We start from the raw sequence: 17,020 nt of genomic DNA, 5'->3' as shown, positions 1-17,020 counted from the left end.
TTCTAACTTATATATAAATACTAAAACATTCATACTCAATATTTCTTGAACATTCAACCATTCTAATCTATCAATCATACTTTTACAATTAGTAAATCTATTTTTATTTAAGATTACTCTCATTGCCCTATTTTGTAATTTTTGTAACATTTGTTTGTCTAATTTATTTAACATATTTAACAGTGTTGCACAATAATTAAAATGGGGCAATATTATACTATTGTAAATTTTTTTTTTGTATTTATAATAAACCTATTTTTCTACTAATTTTTTTTAATATGTAATTACAATGTTCTTTAAAATTTAATTTTGTATCAACAATTACTCCTAAATATTTTATATTATCCACTATTTCTATACTAGAGTTATTTATTACTATTTTGGTACTATTATCTAACACATTTTTATAATTAATAAACATACATTTAGTTTTATTCTCATTTAATTTAAGTACATTATTCTTTAACCATATTTCTAATATACTTAATTCATTATTTAAATTATTTACAATTTCTTTAATGTTATCACCTATGCAATACATTAATGTGTCATCCGCAAATAGATGAATTTTACATTTTTTTCACGTTATTAACTATATCATTAATATACAAAACAAATAACAATGGTCCCAATTTAGACCCTTGTGGTACTCCATAAGACACTAATTTCTCTTCAGAATATACATTATTTATTTTAACTTTTTGTTTTCTTTTATGTAAGTAATTATTAAACCATCTTAAAACTATATCACTTATACCTATAATCTCCAACGTCTTTAACATTATTTTTCTGTCTATTGTTTCGAAGGCTCTCTTGAAATCCAAGAAAACTGCTCCAATGATTTTGTTTGTATCCTTAGCCAACAGCCAATCATTTATCACTACTTGTAATGCAGTTTCAGTCGAATGCTTTTCTCTGAATCCCGATTGTTGTTCACATATTATGTTTTGAGAAGTAATAAATTCCTTTAATTGTTTGATTACTACTTCTTTTTAAAAAAGTTTATACGACTTGTATGTTATATAACTTCGATAAAAAAAATCGACAACTACGACTACTAAAAACATTTGTAAAGTTATAGGTGACTCATTAGCTATTGGATGTGAAAGACCAGCAAAAAAAAACGATGATATCCGAGTTACAGAAATGGAATCAAATCTGTAAATAAATATCAGTAGTATCGTATTTTTCATGTTTTAGTATAATCATACTTTTCATAAAATACAGAAAATATATTTAAATATATATTTATATACAAGTAAATTTATAGTAGAGTTTTAAGCTCTCAACGTTTTACCTAAATTATATTTTCTCAACTGAATTTCTATAGTCTTAAGTAACGTTATTAAAAAAATAAAATTTTCCACAACAAAAAATATATTAATTTATAGACATTTTTTGTTATAGTATTTTTATAGCTACTTTTACTTTTTAATATTTTTTTACTGTGTAAAAACATGCACCGGTTTATATTTTTATTTTTATTTTTAGTTCATGTAGTTTTTAATACAAATAATAGGCATGTAAAGATATGCACTAATTTATATGTTTCTAGAACACACGTTTATTTTTATTTAAACACAAAAATAAATAAAAAAACATTAAATATATAAATTACTATTTAATATTTATTCTTATAAGAAAAACGACGGAAATAAACAAACATCAAAACAGAGAAACCTATTCCATCCTGGCTAAGCATATATAAACACATATATAAAAACGCAATTTTAAATCTAAAATCTGCATTACACATCCATCGAGATAATTAATTTATATCGCAAAAATCTTATTGTAAAATGTCTGCAACGACCACACACAGATGACTACGTTTAAAATGGTCATTGTCTCATACCCTAAACTCACGTTAATGACTGTGACAATTGAGATAAGCAACAAATAACGTAAAGGTTTGGACCACACATACCTTGTATAATCCCATAAATAGCACGAGCTTACAGTAAATATTCCCTTTTCTTTTTTGGCGAAACGGTCACGGATATCATAAATCACCACATTCGTGAAATTTTCGAAAATGCAATACAACCTTGGACGAGCGAACGTCGCTTTCTAAAGGCGTAGATTTATTTCGTCGTTCAACGAAGCGACTGCAGCGATATTCCATTGGCCAGCAGTCTTGTAACCCTGGATATATAAGCCCGGACTCTGATGAGGAGGGTCAGACAGTCACCCAGTCAGGCAGGCATAAGCCATAAGACATCATCGCCGTAAGAGGAACTGCCTCCTGACACTCGCTGCAGACAGCTACAAGAACCCTGAGGATCGTCCACAAACATAATCACCTGCGCTTTGCTACCGCTCGGAGAAACGTCTCGCTAATAATTATCCGTCACACATACGTAAAAAATGCAATAAAAAACTCTTCCTAGATTCTACATTGAGTCTCATTGGCCACGAGGTCAATCATTCCTAGGGTTCCCAAATCCCTAAATGTCATTAACCATTAATTCCAATAAATGCATTTAATTAAAAATACAATACAAAGCTGGCAAATAGCACATAGTTTAATCACATAGAATTATATATTATTTGGTTGTAAAATCGCTTGAACTAATACAGTTACAATAATATCTCTAAGTGAAACGATGTACGCAATTGAAAATTCCGCTTCGAAGCAGCCGAATTAACTTCCGGATCGGTTTTTAACCATCCACCGAGTTGGCTCAAACTCCGTCGCTTTCCCATTACAATATATCTCTGTACCGTTTTTAAGACTCCCCTAACCAAAAATCCGAGCGCATTCTTTCACGCCGTACACTTATATTATCCGACAAGTTGCGCTGCTTGTCCACCGAAACGATAATTCAAAGCGCTCTATCTGTCTCTCTCCCCCAGAGATTCAGAGCCAGCTCTGGGAGATTTGTTCTCGCGGACGCTAAGCCCGATGGTCGAAATGCCGAGTTAAATAAGTTAAAACGAAACAGTTATAATAGAACGAGCAACATTAAAATACATGCAGATTTAACTATGGGTTTTATAGAAGTTAATTCAAAATTAACTATTTTATGTGAATAGTTAGTGGTCTAATAAAATTGTATTAATGATGTAAAGCGAATGTTTGGACCGCACGCTTCAAACAGCGCATAACGATACAAGCAAAATAATTCATATTGTATTGACATACTAAATAACCACATTTATTTTTACTTAAAATATTAAATATTATACATGTCTATAAAATATGTTAAAAAAAATTCGCAAGCTAAATAAATATAAAAAATACGCGTTGCAAGACTATGAAATATTTAATATAAATATATATATTTATATTATTAGCTATTTTGTACTATTATATACTTTACCAGATAAGTTGAAAACTAGCTATCCTATCAACATTAATACATTGCTTATTTGATAGCCATTCTAATATCACTGTTTCTTACCTGAAAATAAAAATAAAGGAAATAATTAAAATTAAATTAAAATAAAGTACATCTTAAGTGTATTACAGTGGGTTTCATTTAAATATTTTTTTATTTGACTTCGATAATATTAAGTGAATATAATTTTACAACAAGACCTTTCTAGAAATATAAAATATGTTTACTTAGAAGCTAAGTTATGTTTGTATCGCTTTATATTTTAGGAATAATTATTCATCCCTCAAAGCTATAAATCATTTTAATATGGTTGCGATCCCATAAAGCGATAACTAGCACAAACCAGTAAATGTTTTTAAGTACCTCGTTATTTACAATGTATATACATAAATCGATCACTTATTCACAAGTGATTCTATTAGATATTGGATCTATATTTGTTATGTGGTAATATTTACTTTAATAAATATACATTCTAGCTACTTTGGCAGCGCATTGAAAATTCAATCATTATCAAATAGCTATAAATTTATTTACACACAAATATTAATGATTCTCTGTACCGATGCAATATGATAACAAATCACTTTGACAAGTAAGCCGTTGATGTTGAAATTATAAATCACTTTCGATTAATGATTTATAATACAATTTTATGGCACATTACGTAAAACTCGTATTCAGAAGATTTTAAGCCGATTAACAGTCTCACCATCAATATTTTTGCTACTTTTCAAAATTGTCTTCTTCAGAGGTTTGGTTGAATAAAAGTCTTCACTTTTCATTTCGTGTAGTAAAAATGGATTTTGTTTGCGACATGTTTGTAATAATCTTCGGGAATGTACAAAAAATTGGTTTTTTGAATAGCCATTTCTACAACACCAAAATCGCGATCATTTGGCAAGAACGAATGTTCAGATAATAAGAATTTATGGTCAATAATATACAATTTATTTGTGAAAACCTTGATTTAAAACATACATGTTTATAGTATGAAACAGAAACTGTCAGTTTAGAGTCGAGAAATTCGCGCTCCTTTAAAAATACTTTAGTATAACGCACTCTTTATGATGCTCTAATCCACAGCATACTAGATGCTGGCTCCATTATATGGATTTCGAACGTATTAATTTTAACAATTATTAATTATATTAAAATGATCTAATTTTAATAATTATAAATAATATTAAAAATAAATAATTAAATTAAAATTAAAATAATAAATAAAATAATGCAGATTATTATTTACCTAAGTTTAAATAAATCCTAAAAAAATAGTTTTTAATGATCAGATTTCTCAGAGTATAATTTATAAAACGCGAGTTTAGTGTATTCATTTCAACCTTTCGATGGTAAACAATGAGTCTTACCACTGATATACCGCGCTGGTTACAATTGAGTTAATTTATGTTTAAATTTAGAAAGGACCCGTTGATGTTCAACGGTCCGACACGCCAGTACAAAATAATTGTATACCAAGAGAGAAAGCGGCCTTAGAAACAATCGCGAGAGCAAACGCTTAACGTTTTATTTCCCCTGCTTTGCGCCCGGATTTCCTTCGGTTTAAAAGAGCGAGCCTCCGAGGAGGCTTTAATTTCTCTCTCGGCTATAATTTTTGTCTGAGTTTTCGTCACCTTATAGCTGTTTTGTGCACAAGCACCGGCAATTAACCACAGCAATAACGCCGGTTCCGACTGCACAACGCGGAACTTCCTTCCTTGGCCAAGATTAGCTAAAGAATAAAGGAGAAGAAGAAGATAAAAAACAGATGTCGGACATTTTTGGCTTATTTCTCTCGGTTGCTACAACTTGTTTGATTTCCTTTTTCAACCCCTGTTTTCTTTATCACTTAGATGCTTGCCCATATGGACGAGATTCGTATTTAAGGAGAAAGAATTTAATATATAATGAGAATTTATTATGCTAGTGATCCATGTATTTTTTTAGTTCCGACTTTTCACTAATTCGTTGATTTAAGTTAGTTGAGATTAATTTATTGCAAAAAAAAAAAAAATCATTGCCAAAACTTTTTTAATTTTCAAAGAGTCCTGCACGCGCTAAAAACTATTCAAAGCGAACCAGGGCTCTGGGAAAACAATGATTCCGGACCTCATGACAAAAATGGCATTTAATATATTGTTTAACATCGTAATATAATTTTTTGAATAAATAATAATAGGTACGAGTTAACCCTTTCTATGCTATAAATAATTATAAAAATTAGCCACCGTTGCGACATATTTTCTGATATCATATTTTTCGCGAAATAGGCATTATAAATTAATAAAAATATTTACTCATAATATTTACTAAATAATTAGTCGTGTTTTTTGCCATATAGTAAATTTCCAGTCCAGGTCAAAGCAATAAAATCATGCCATCGCGGTAAAAACGCTCAATTATCAAGGACTTAAAACAATAAAATACATTTAAACAGAATTTTTCCCAATTGAAGAGCGCAAAAAAATCATTTCTCAAAAGTCAAAAATCCACGTCAAAAGCAATAAAATCGTGCCGTTGCCGTCGCACTGCCGACACGATTTTATTGCTTTTGACGTGAAAAGTGATAATTGTTTTTGCGCTCTCCTATTGAACAAAATTCGGTTTGAAAATACTTTGATCAGCCCTTTTATATTATAAGTCCATAGTAATATCGGTAAAAATAACAATAATATTTTTATAATTGTAATTTCTCTTAGGCTTATTTTCCCCTGAGAGTTGAGTTAACTAAGTTTGTATTTTGGACTTGACCTAATAAAAGTTCCAAAACTATAATTGGTTTTAGAACTTTCACTAGTTTAGGTTTGGGTTTGAACAGCAAATGAACGTTTCGCAACTGACAAATGGAATTTCATAGTCATTTAAAAGCAGCATATTATCGCCAATCAGTTAAATTATATTTTCGCTAGTTGCAATATATATCAACTAGTGAAAATATATTTGGACTTTACTATTAAAAATATAACTTCACAAAAAAATATTTATACATCAGATGTAAATAATTAATGATAAGTATGTAAATATATATATTTCTACGTATAGAAAAGTTGAAAGCATATAATTTTAATAGCACCTGCTGAAAATTTATTCCGATATGATTTTACTAAAATGACATATTTTAAAAAATATTTTTGGGTTAGATTCTTGACTGTTTTTTCTAGATTTTCTTTTAGGAATAACCACATGAAGCTAAATGTATTATTTATTAATTTATGCATCAAATCCAGTTGTCAAATTACTGATAATACAATCTATAAAAACAATAATTAATATAATTCAGCTGGTGCTGTTTTTGATTTTTCGTTATTTTTTTTCTTCTTCCTAAGGTATTCGATCTGAAAATTCAGATCAAATACCTAAATTTATTGCTACTAATTTATATTCATTGAATGTTTCCTCTCGAGTCTTATATTTTTTAAACGTACAAAAAGAGTTTGAGAAGCTTTGGTACAAAATAAAATAAAAGAATTATTTGATGAATATCAAGGAATGTTATTTTATTACTTTTACCTTATCCAAATCACAAATTATAAGAAGAGTACTTGAATTTGTACTTCTTTCTTTACTATGTCGCCTACTATCTGGAAATGTGGCGATATCCTAAGAAGTTGATCTAATTAACCTAGACAAGAGTACGTCACTTTAATTTAACGCTAAAAAACGCTTTAGATGATTATAATAAATAGTACATGTATTACACGCTTTTAATGGCAGTTCTGCATCACACTAGTCCTTGTTTGTTCCTCTCGCATCTATTTCGCTCTATATAAAATGCCCCGTCGCGTTTACTTCTTATGAAATAAACATTTTCCCGTTGAATATTATTCTCTTATACAATATTGATTACCCTATAAACCACGCATCGAAATGTCGGTATAAACTTTTCATAGCCCCTTTGGGAATTTATGGCGGCGCGTTCGTCCCGTTTCGAAAAAAAAGAAAAAGAAGTAGAAGAAACGAGCGATTTTTTTACGAGTCAACAACAAACAAGAGGCGAAAGAGAACTAGTATAGAGAGCGGCAGTCGAAAAAGGTTAAGTTTTTTAGTAGGATGGGTTCGCGATACACTCTATGCCTCGATAACCTCGATTCTTTCAAAGGATCCCTATCGATATTTCTACATACTATAGACTAATGCAACGTTTTTCAAACTACGTATTTATTTTTTATTATTCGTAACTTAATTCATTAGCCTGAGTTATCGAGAGTACACTGTAATTGATTATTTTTTTGAAGATCTCAAAGTGTAATTTTATAAATAAATAAAGTCGTCTCAAATATTTTTTTTAATTTACCAGCATAGGGCACACCTAATTTAAAAGTCATTTAGTGAAATATTTTAAAATTAATTATTTTGTGTTTAATGGAAACTCTGGGAAATAAGATTTGGCAACAGCTTTGCTTTTGCAAAAATCACTCAACAACACATCAACTTAATAGTATAACGGAGCGTATGTGCGCTAAATTTAATACGAAAAAGACTTTTATTGTTTGATGTAGAAAAAGCTTTCGACACGGTATGGTATGGCGGTTTGATTCACAAACTGTACAGATATAACCGTGACTCGAAAACCATAAGTCAATTCAATTTCATGAAAAAAAATTTTGGTTTACAAAATTCAACTAATAAATAAAATGCAGCGATGGCGAATAGGATACAACTGACAAATAGAGTGTCACGCTACACGCCAGATCGCGTACTCTCTCAGTCTCTCCGCAACTGCCGGACAATTAACATGTAATGTCATTAAATTTTTAAAAATACAAGTAAAATTTTAATATAATTACCTATACTCTATATAAAAACGTTCGTTGTGTAATAATTGCTCAGATAAATTAGCAAATGAAAGTATGAAACCTACTTAATTAAAAAGGCAAAGATAAAGAATTTGTAAATAAATCTAAATTTTTTTGAAAAAATATACAACAATAAAAATATGAAACCACGTATAAATAGAGAATCACTTATTCTTTCCTGCATTAAAATGACATCAATTATGCTTGGAAAATAATATGATAATGATTTAAAAACAATTCCATTATCATAAGATACAGTTTCTCTTTTCTTTAAATTACCTATTATGTTAAGCTGCGAAGTTATCGTTGAAGTTTATTATACGTATGTAAAGTACGATGTAAGAGAATTTAAGTTAAACAAAATGTAGTACATCGTACAACACTTATACACAGTCGCCAGAAAGTTTGTAGACGCAAGTTTCAATAGAAACTATTATTTTTCCACATTGTTTGTTTACTTTTATATTAATGAATTCGAACAAAACTAACTTTTCTTGTTTACGGCGTGCATTTTAACAGTTTAAGTCGGTCATGTGCTCATGTTTGAATGCATTAAATTAACTTTCGGTTCAATCGTACATTATTCGTGACAAGAAACTTATATTTTGAGTAAATAAAAAACTCCCAAACTAAAGCATATATGTATATTCATATTTAAAACTAAACAATGAGTAAAGTAAACTCTTTTACTTGAGATAAAACTTTTATGTTAAAAAATTTTGTTTTCACGATAAGTTAAGATACATTTATCTCCATGGTTAATTGGTACTAATTATTGCAAACAAATGATTAGCTTGTTTCAATCTTTGGATTCATTATTTATAAGTATTCATAAAATATACTTTATCAAAATTTACAATCATTCACCATGTTGAACTCAATTTATACGAAAAGCATTAGGCTATACCTGTAATGGCGAACCTTTTTGAGATTTTGGATCAAATTTTGTTTATTAATTTTTTTAGTACTAGCTTGTGTGTCACTAAATCAGTGGCGTCACATGGAAAGGGGGAGGGGAGAATGGTTAAAAGCTACTTTTTACTACGTTTTACGGTGTAAAGGTGCATTGATACAATAGAAAATCATGGTAGCCGGTCAAAAGAGCGTGCGTCAAATGAGCGCCGTCATATAAGCGCTGCATTATAAGCGCTGCGTCATAAGAGCGTTTACCAAAGTAGCGCTGTAACAAAATAGCGTGCATCAAATGCGCAGACATTCATATGAGCGTTTGACAAAAGAGAGCACGTCATTAGAGCGCAAAAATACTTGAAGAAAATCAAGTAATGAATATTTTAGGAATTAGTTATACAAAATATATGTAAATTGTGAGAAATTTACAAAGAATAAAAATTCACGAGATATAGGCGGTAAAATTAGTATTTTATATGCCAGAGCGTAATGACGATTAAAACGATTAGTCAATGAAAACATTATTATTTATTAATTATTACGTACATACTCAAGAATGGCTCCTCATCCCCATACGTACGATATACATATATTTTGTACTTAAATGAAACGCTGATTTTAAATATATCATTAGATTTGTTCTGTAATGTTTTATTAAATTGATAAATATATATCAACTAGACTTACAGTTATAGGGTAAGTATAGACCTTTTTTTGCTATTTGACGCTAGACCTTTTTTTGCTATTTAACGATACACAAATACAAATAAAAATATCGTGAAACTTTTTTCAATAACATATTTTTTAATTATATGCGATAAATAAAATATAATAATAAATTTTTACAGCATCGCGGTTGGTTTTTAGGTATCTATTTTAGACGACTACACTCTATCTCGAATAACGACTGATTACGAATATTATATAATATATTTAGGCTAATTAAATGATTATTGTTTTATATATTGAACTGTAAAACCATTAATCTATTATTAATCATACACATATGACATATGCGGATGACACATTAATGTATTGCATAAGTGATAACATTAAAGAAATTGTAAATAATTTAAATAATGAATAAAGTATATTAGAAATATGGTTAAAGAATAATGTACTTAAATTAAATGAGAATAAAACTAAATGTATGTTTATTAATTATAAAAATGTGTTAGATAATAGTACCAAAATAGTAATAAATAACTCTAGTATAGAAATAGTGGATAATATAAAATATTTAGGAGTAATTGTTGATACAAAATTAAATTTTAAAGAACATTGTAATTAAATATTAAAAAAAATTAGTAGAAAAATAGGTTTATTATCTAGATTAAGAAATATAGTAAGTATAAATACAAAAAAAAAAATTTACAATAGTATAATATTGCCCCATTTTAATTATTGTGCAACACTATTAAATATGTTAAATAAATTAGACAAACAAATGTTGCAAAAATTACAAAATAGGGCAATGAGAGTAATCTTAAATAAAAATAGATTAACTAATTGTAAAAGTATGATTGATAGATTAGAATGGTTGAATGTTCAAGAAATATTGAGTATGAATGTTTTAGTATTTATATACAAGTTAGAAAATAATATGTTACCAGAATATTTTAATAAGTATTTAATAAGAAATAAAGATGTACATAAATATAATGCTAGAAATAGAGATAATATAAAGATAATTAAGTATAAGAAAACGAGTACGGCTAGGGGAATTATGTACAAAGGTTTTGATTTATATAATAGTCTTCCAAGAGAAATCCGAAACAGCAAAAATATAACGGGTTTCATAAATGGAATAAAAAAACACCTTCGTACATATAGAAATAAATTATAATATTAAGACTTTATTATTGTATATTTTTATTTTTTCTTTCTGTTATGTATTTTTTATATATTTTTATATATGTTTAATAAATTTGTTAGATGTAAAGATTAGCTATTAAGCTAAATAAATTATTAAAATAAAATAAAATAAAAATATCGAAAATTTCTATATCTATGGTCAGAAATGTGCCACTACGTTAGGTTAATTTAGTATTTTAATGAATTATTGTGTTTAATATACATTCATACTATAGAGACACGGTCAAATGGGAGACGCAATTACGAAAATATAAGTAATATTTTTTTAGAAAAAAATTAAAAAATGAAAACATTATTCGGTCTAAACAAAATATAATATACCTACATAAGATATATGTATATATTTACTTATCATTTGTGCATATTTAATCATAAAATATCACTTAAACAGTTTGATTTTTTTTATTAATGAATTTAAGAGAGTTACCCGATATCATAAAACACTTAGGCTTAAGTCGGTAATTTTATTATAAATACCTACCTGATAAATGTTTATAGTGGGCCCTTACGCGAATTTTTTTTATGTTTTGAGCCTTGGAAACTACTGTGAGAACAAACTTTTGGAATTTCCAAAAATCGCATATTTTACAGTTATCTATTTTAAATTAGATAGGATAGTTATATATAAATATTATAACACAGAACTAGCGTGTTTATCGTGGATTTTGCCCTTTACACGATTTTTTTATATTTTGCGACTTATAAATGACTGTGAGAACAATCTTTTGGAATTTCCAAAAATCGCATATTTATATAAATAGGTTTTAACAATGAACGTTTTTAATATATATTTTTTTTGTATTTTCCCAAATTTTTTTCGGAAAAAAAAAATTCACAGTCCAAAGAAAAGTATATTGAGTTCTACTCTCTCGCCAGAAGTTGCTTTAAGTTTCGAGACGACGCATAGAATATACAACGCAGAGCCACGGCACGAACGATTCATCAAGTATCGACATCTAAACCTAAATTAATTGTACAAATTTGTAGGGCTGAAATCTTAGTAACGTAAAAATAATTTTTATTTTTTGTAATTTGAACCACAAGTCAACTGAGAGGGCTTTATTTTGATTAAACCTTTTAAGCTGTAGTGTGTACAGTGTACAAAGTACTAAATGGCGGAGGTTAATTTTCGTCCATTGAAAAGAATAAAATCGAAATGGTGCGAAAGAAAGGTGAGGTACGAAATCATCTTCGAAACTTGTTTCCGCCTCTGACGACTCGGTAGAACGAAACTTTTCCCATTTTCTCGCTCATAACTTACTCGCACCGCACTTTTCGTCTGCAAAGTTGGCTCTACGAAAACGAGGCGTGGATAAACAGCTTAGCAAAACGGGGCGACAACTCGCACCTGAGGGTCACCACTATGGAGGCAAAGCGATCACCGGATCGCTCTCCGAATTTTCAAGATAAGCGTAATTTCGAATTTCAACGTCTACAAGTGAGAGCAAGTTGCTTTTAAAGGGGTCGCTCGGATCGAACGATTGCCTTTGGTTAGGTCTCAATTAGTTTTTCTTCGTTTTCTTGATTTCTGGCAGGGAATCAATCAATCAGTGTCGCGGTGATTTCGACACTTTCCACTTTCGAACGAGTGTCGTGAGTGGCAAGTTAAAAAGAAAGTCGCAGTGTTTCAACAGTTAATTACCTATATATTTCTATAATAAATTTATTTATCACAAATTTTAATAAAAGCAAATATAAAGATTGGCTTACATAGTTTAAATAAATTTAAATATTCTAATTTTATTCTGAATGTGATAATTTTTAACGCATTGCTCAATTGCGATAATAAATTTATAATAATAATCTGTAATATAGGTACAATTCTGTCAAGACAAACCAACCCAAATATCATGATAGTTTACAGCCGAGCATATAAAAGTTTACACACGGTCCTTACGGTATGAGCATAAAAGTTGGAGACATAGTACATCGATACTGCGCGAAGGTATGCGGAAGGAGTTGGCAATAAATCATCTTGAATAATGAGTACCCAAAATATGTCATTATCATGCTTTTCGGAAGGAAGCTAATAATAAATCTTAGAAATCGTTCCAAGGTCTTTCTCAATTTTTAATGTGGGTCAATGCCCACGTGTGCTCAACACACGTGTCGGTACATACATATGTATGTAACGTATGTAATACGCTGGGCGTCCCTTCTCAGAACTTTTTCAGATTTTATTACATCAATAATCTTTTATATAATACAGTATGCTCCTATTCGCGGAGCAGTGAGAGTAATAATAATCAAACAAACGTGTTTTAAACATTAAAACCAATAAAAAAGTGCGAATTAAAAATCCTTCGTAACGTGATCTTCTTATATGTAAGCGTCTGACGTTTCGAATAGTCTGTCACTCTTCATCCTCGGAAACTAATTTAGTCTCTGTGGATGAAGAGTGACACTCTTCGAAACGTCAGACGCTCACTTACAAGTAAGATCGCGATGGCATCCGTAGCCCATATTGATCATAAAAAAAGTTTTAATCGCGATGAACCTTGAGATTCTAATAATATTAATACTCGTGAACTTCTAAAAAATTTACGAGAGATTTAAATTATATACGATAGTTCTATACGATACTAAAAATTTAGATTTTAATCTTTAAAACCAAGCAGTTAAGAGCGTTAACTCTTCTGAAAGTCTAAAAATGGCTCGTATGGGGGTCCGATCGAACTGATACATCGCTTGTTTTTAAGCAAAAAAACTATTTTTTTTATATTTTATTTGGATGTAGTTTAGGCTTTTAGTATATAGTGAACTTTTCGTTTAAATTTAAGCCTACTGAGTTACGAGTGTTTAAATTTTTATACTTGTCGCCATTTTGCAAAAAATTGACACATTGGATTTTGTTAACGAACATACACAGGGTGTTTAAGAATTCTATACTGTCACAAAAATTCAACTTTTAATATGTATAAACAAGCTCACACTGAGCTTAACTATATTGCAATTTTTATGAGCGTATGTTTGGTGGGTCGATCGACTCATAACACTAAACGTGTTTTGGAAAAAAAAAACTTTTTTTTTTAATTTTTAATTTTTTTAAACGGTATCGTGAGTATATTTGAAAGCTCTATTTCGTAAAAAAAATTCAAGTCTAGATCTTTAACAGGAACCAAATACGAGCGTTAAATATATGCCAAGTCGCATAAAAGCTCGTTCGGGGGCCCGGTCAATATTTTTTATTAAAAAAAAAGAATTAAAAATTGAAATTATAACTTAATAAACAATCTAATAGGATTCACCGAAGAGTCTCATTGGCCGCGAGATCAACCACTCCTTGGGCTACACCCCCTAAACTACCATAGAATGATAAAAAAACCCTTGATATGTTTATCCTAACAACTGAATATGTAAAGCATTTACAAAATCACAGATATTCTTAATAGCAAAATTAAAATACACTCAATGAAGGGCTCTTAAATGATTTCTCAATGCAAAAAATGTCAAGCTTTTAGACACACTGCAGTAAATGTCCAAAATGCGTAAAGGGCGGGGGAAATCATCTAAAAGACGACAAACTGTTTAGGAGATCACCCTGCAAGCTATCGCGTTTGTCAAGTAGCAAAATAATTCATTAACATGTACCAGCGATTGAAGAAAATCTTATAAATCAGTCATAAATAATCTATCAATAGAGACAGTCTTATTAATAAGCAATATAGCATTCCGCTTTGTGCCTTCGCGGTGTACGGACGCACCTCGTGCTCTGTGCGTAGACCGCGCTGCTGTACACACTCGGACCTGCCAGCTGCGCCGCTGAACAATTTTGCTCACTGCCTACCAAACAACAGCGCCATGAAAAAGGCGCAGACGCGTAAGCGTTCTGTGGGGACGATTAAGGCGTTCCTTAACCCCAGTCAAGATTCGGAATGGCAACTTCCGAAAAAAACTGCCAGACCATCCACTGAGTCCAGGAGCCCCGGACCAACCCCGAGCCAAAACAGGTTCGAAAAGCTTCCCGAGGTATTAGGAAGCAAATCAAGCAGAGTTCCGCCTGTGATTATGGAGATCACGGGCTCACATCTTCAAACGACGGACCTTATTAAATCCGTCACCAAATCCAGCAACTTCACGTTGCGTTACACTGGAAAGGGCAACGTGTCCGTCCAGTGTTCTTCGCTCGAGCAACGAGCCTTACTAATGGAAGGATTGAGGGGGCATCGCCCATTTCATACCTTCACCACTGACGAGGACAAGACAGTAAAGTCTGTCCTGAAAGGACTACCAGAAGTTCCAACTCAAGATATAGCTGCTGACCTCCAAAGGCAAGGACTCAATGTCGTCAAAGTGACGACAATGAAGACAAAGACGGAGGTACTGGGAGGTTCTCGCCTCTACCTGGTTCAGTTCTCTTCGGATACCAAGACAGCTGCAATAAAAAACATCCGGTACGTTTGTTTCGCCAAGGCCATTCTGGAAAGGTATAAGCGTAACAATGGACATTTAACCCAATGTTTCAGATGTCAGCTTTATGGACACGCAGCCAAAAACTGCCACCGAACCCCACGATGCGTCAAATGTACCGGCAGTCACGCAACCGCTGACTGCTCGAAAACGGATCGTGAGACACCAGCGAAATGCATCGGATGCGAAGGAGATCATCCGGCCAACTTCAAGGACTGCCCTCGCAGGAAGGAGTATCTCGTCCAGACTCAGAGGAGACATCAAAGGCCAGCTACCGTCGCGGCTGTCGCCCCGGCTGCACCTGGACCGACATTTAACTTAGTTCAGGAGCATTTTCCCGCACTCCGACCATCCCAACCGGCTAAGAACTTCTCAGCTGCGGCCGCTAATCTCAAGCAGGCTCAAAGATCACAACCAGAGCCGACAGCAGCACCAAACACCGGCGCAGAGGATGCCCCCATGTCGTCCTCGGATCTACGGAAGATGCTCCTCGTACTTCAGGAGATTCGGGTCAAAGCTGGCAAGTGTGCGAGCAAAATGGAGATAGCCATCATGATGGTAGAGTACCTCGATGTCCTCTTCTAAGAAGAAATTGAATTTGCTGACGTGGAATTCACGTGGAATTCGACACAAAACTGGCGAGCTGGAGCTATTGATCAGTGAGTATAAAATTGACATTGTCATAGTTACCGAGACGTATCTTAAACCTCACGTTAAAATATCTTTGCCGAACTTTGTTTGCCTCCGGAGAGACCGACTCTCAAGGCCAGGTGGCGGGGTTGCGATTTTTATTAAAAAATCTATAAAACACGCGCGTATAAATCCCGACGTAATTAACTTAGAATCTGTCGCGATCCAAATTAATAATAATAATAAAATCATCACAATTGCTGCCGCATACAACTCACCCGGAGACGAATTGTTGCAGAGTGATCTAGATGCTGTGCTTGGACTTGGAAGCTCTGTTATATTAAGCGGAGATTTCAACGCCAGGCACTCGCACTGGAATTGTTCTAGTACCAATCGATCCGGTTCCATGCTCTTTAACTACTTGCACGATACTGACACGGATATTCACTTTCCAAATTCACACACACACTATCCTTTTAATAACATGTCTCCATCAACTCTTGATTTCGCATTAGTCAAAGGTTTTGCGCCAATTTCGGGGATGCACTGCATCCAAGCTCTATCTTCGGATCATCTTCCTGTGTTTTTTGCTCTGGAAGGCGATGTTGAGGTCATCCCTGAAATATTTTTTGACTACGGAAGAGCTGACTGGAAAGGTTTTAGAAGTTTCATTGAATGTCGTCTACACGGCGCTCCACAGATATACACTTTACAAAACACCAGGCAAATTGACGATGATATTAATTTTTTTACAAATTTAATCGAGCAGGGTAAACTATCATTTATACCGACGCGTAAAAATATACCAAATAAAGTAAAATTAACTCCAGAAATTATCGAATATATAAAAATCAAAAACAGAATTAAAAAGCAATGGCAAAAAAATAGATCACCCCAACTTAAAACTTTATTAAATAAATTAACCAGTGATATCCGCGTAAAAATCCAAATAATTAAAAATGATTCATGGTCGCGTAAACTGAAAAAACTAAATCCAGCAGATAACTCATTATGGAAAATCGCTAAATCAATTAAAAATAAATATTCAGACATTCCGCC

At 31.7% G+C, this 17,020-nt stretch overlaps 1 protein-coding gene across 4 annotated transcripts in view; it reads right to left on the bottom strand.

The window, feature by feature from the left end:
* The window catches only part of LOC148234076 (ras-related and estrogen-regulated growth inhibitor), a 77,297-nt gene that overhangs the window by 33,953 nt on the left and 26,324 nt on the right, over positions 1-17,020 (bottom strand). The window lies entirely within an intron of this gene.

Source organism: Plectrocnemia conspersa, unplaced genomic scaffold (genome assembly GCF_051122295.1).
Source record: "Plectrocnemia conspersa isolate PC_06_02 unplaced genomic scaffold, ASM5112229v1 ptg000006l, whole genome shotgun sequence".
Lineage (NCBI taxonomy): Eukaryota > Metazoa > Arthropoda > Insecta > Trichoptera > Polycentropodidae > Plectrocnemia > Plectrocnemia conspersa.
This window is presented reverse-complemented; position numbering and strand designations above follow the sequence as displayed.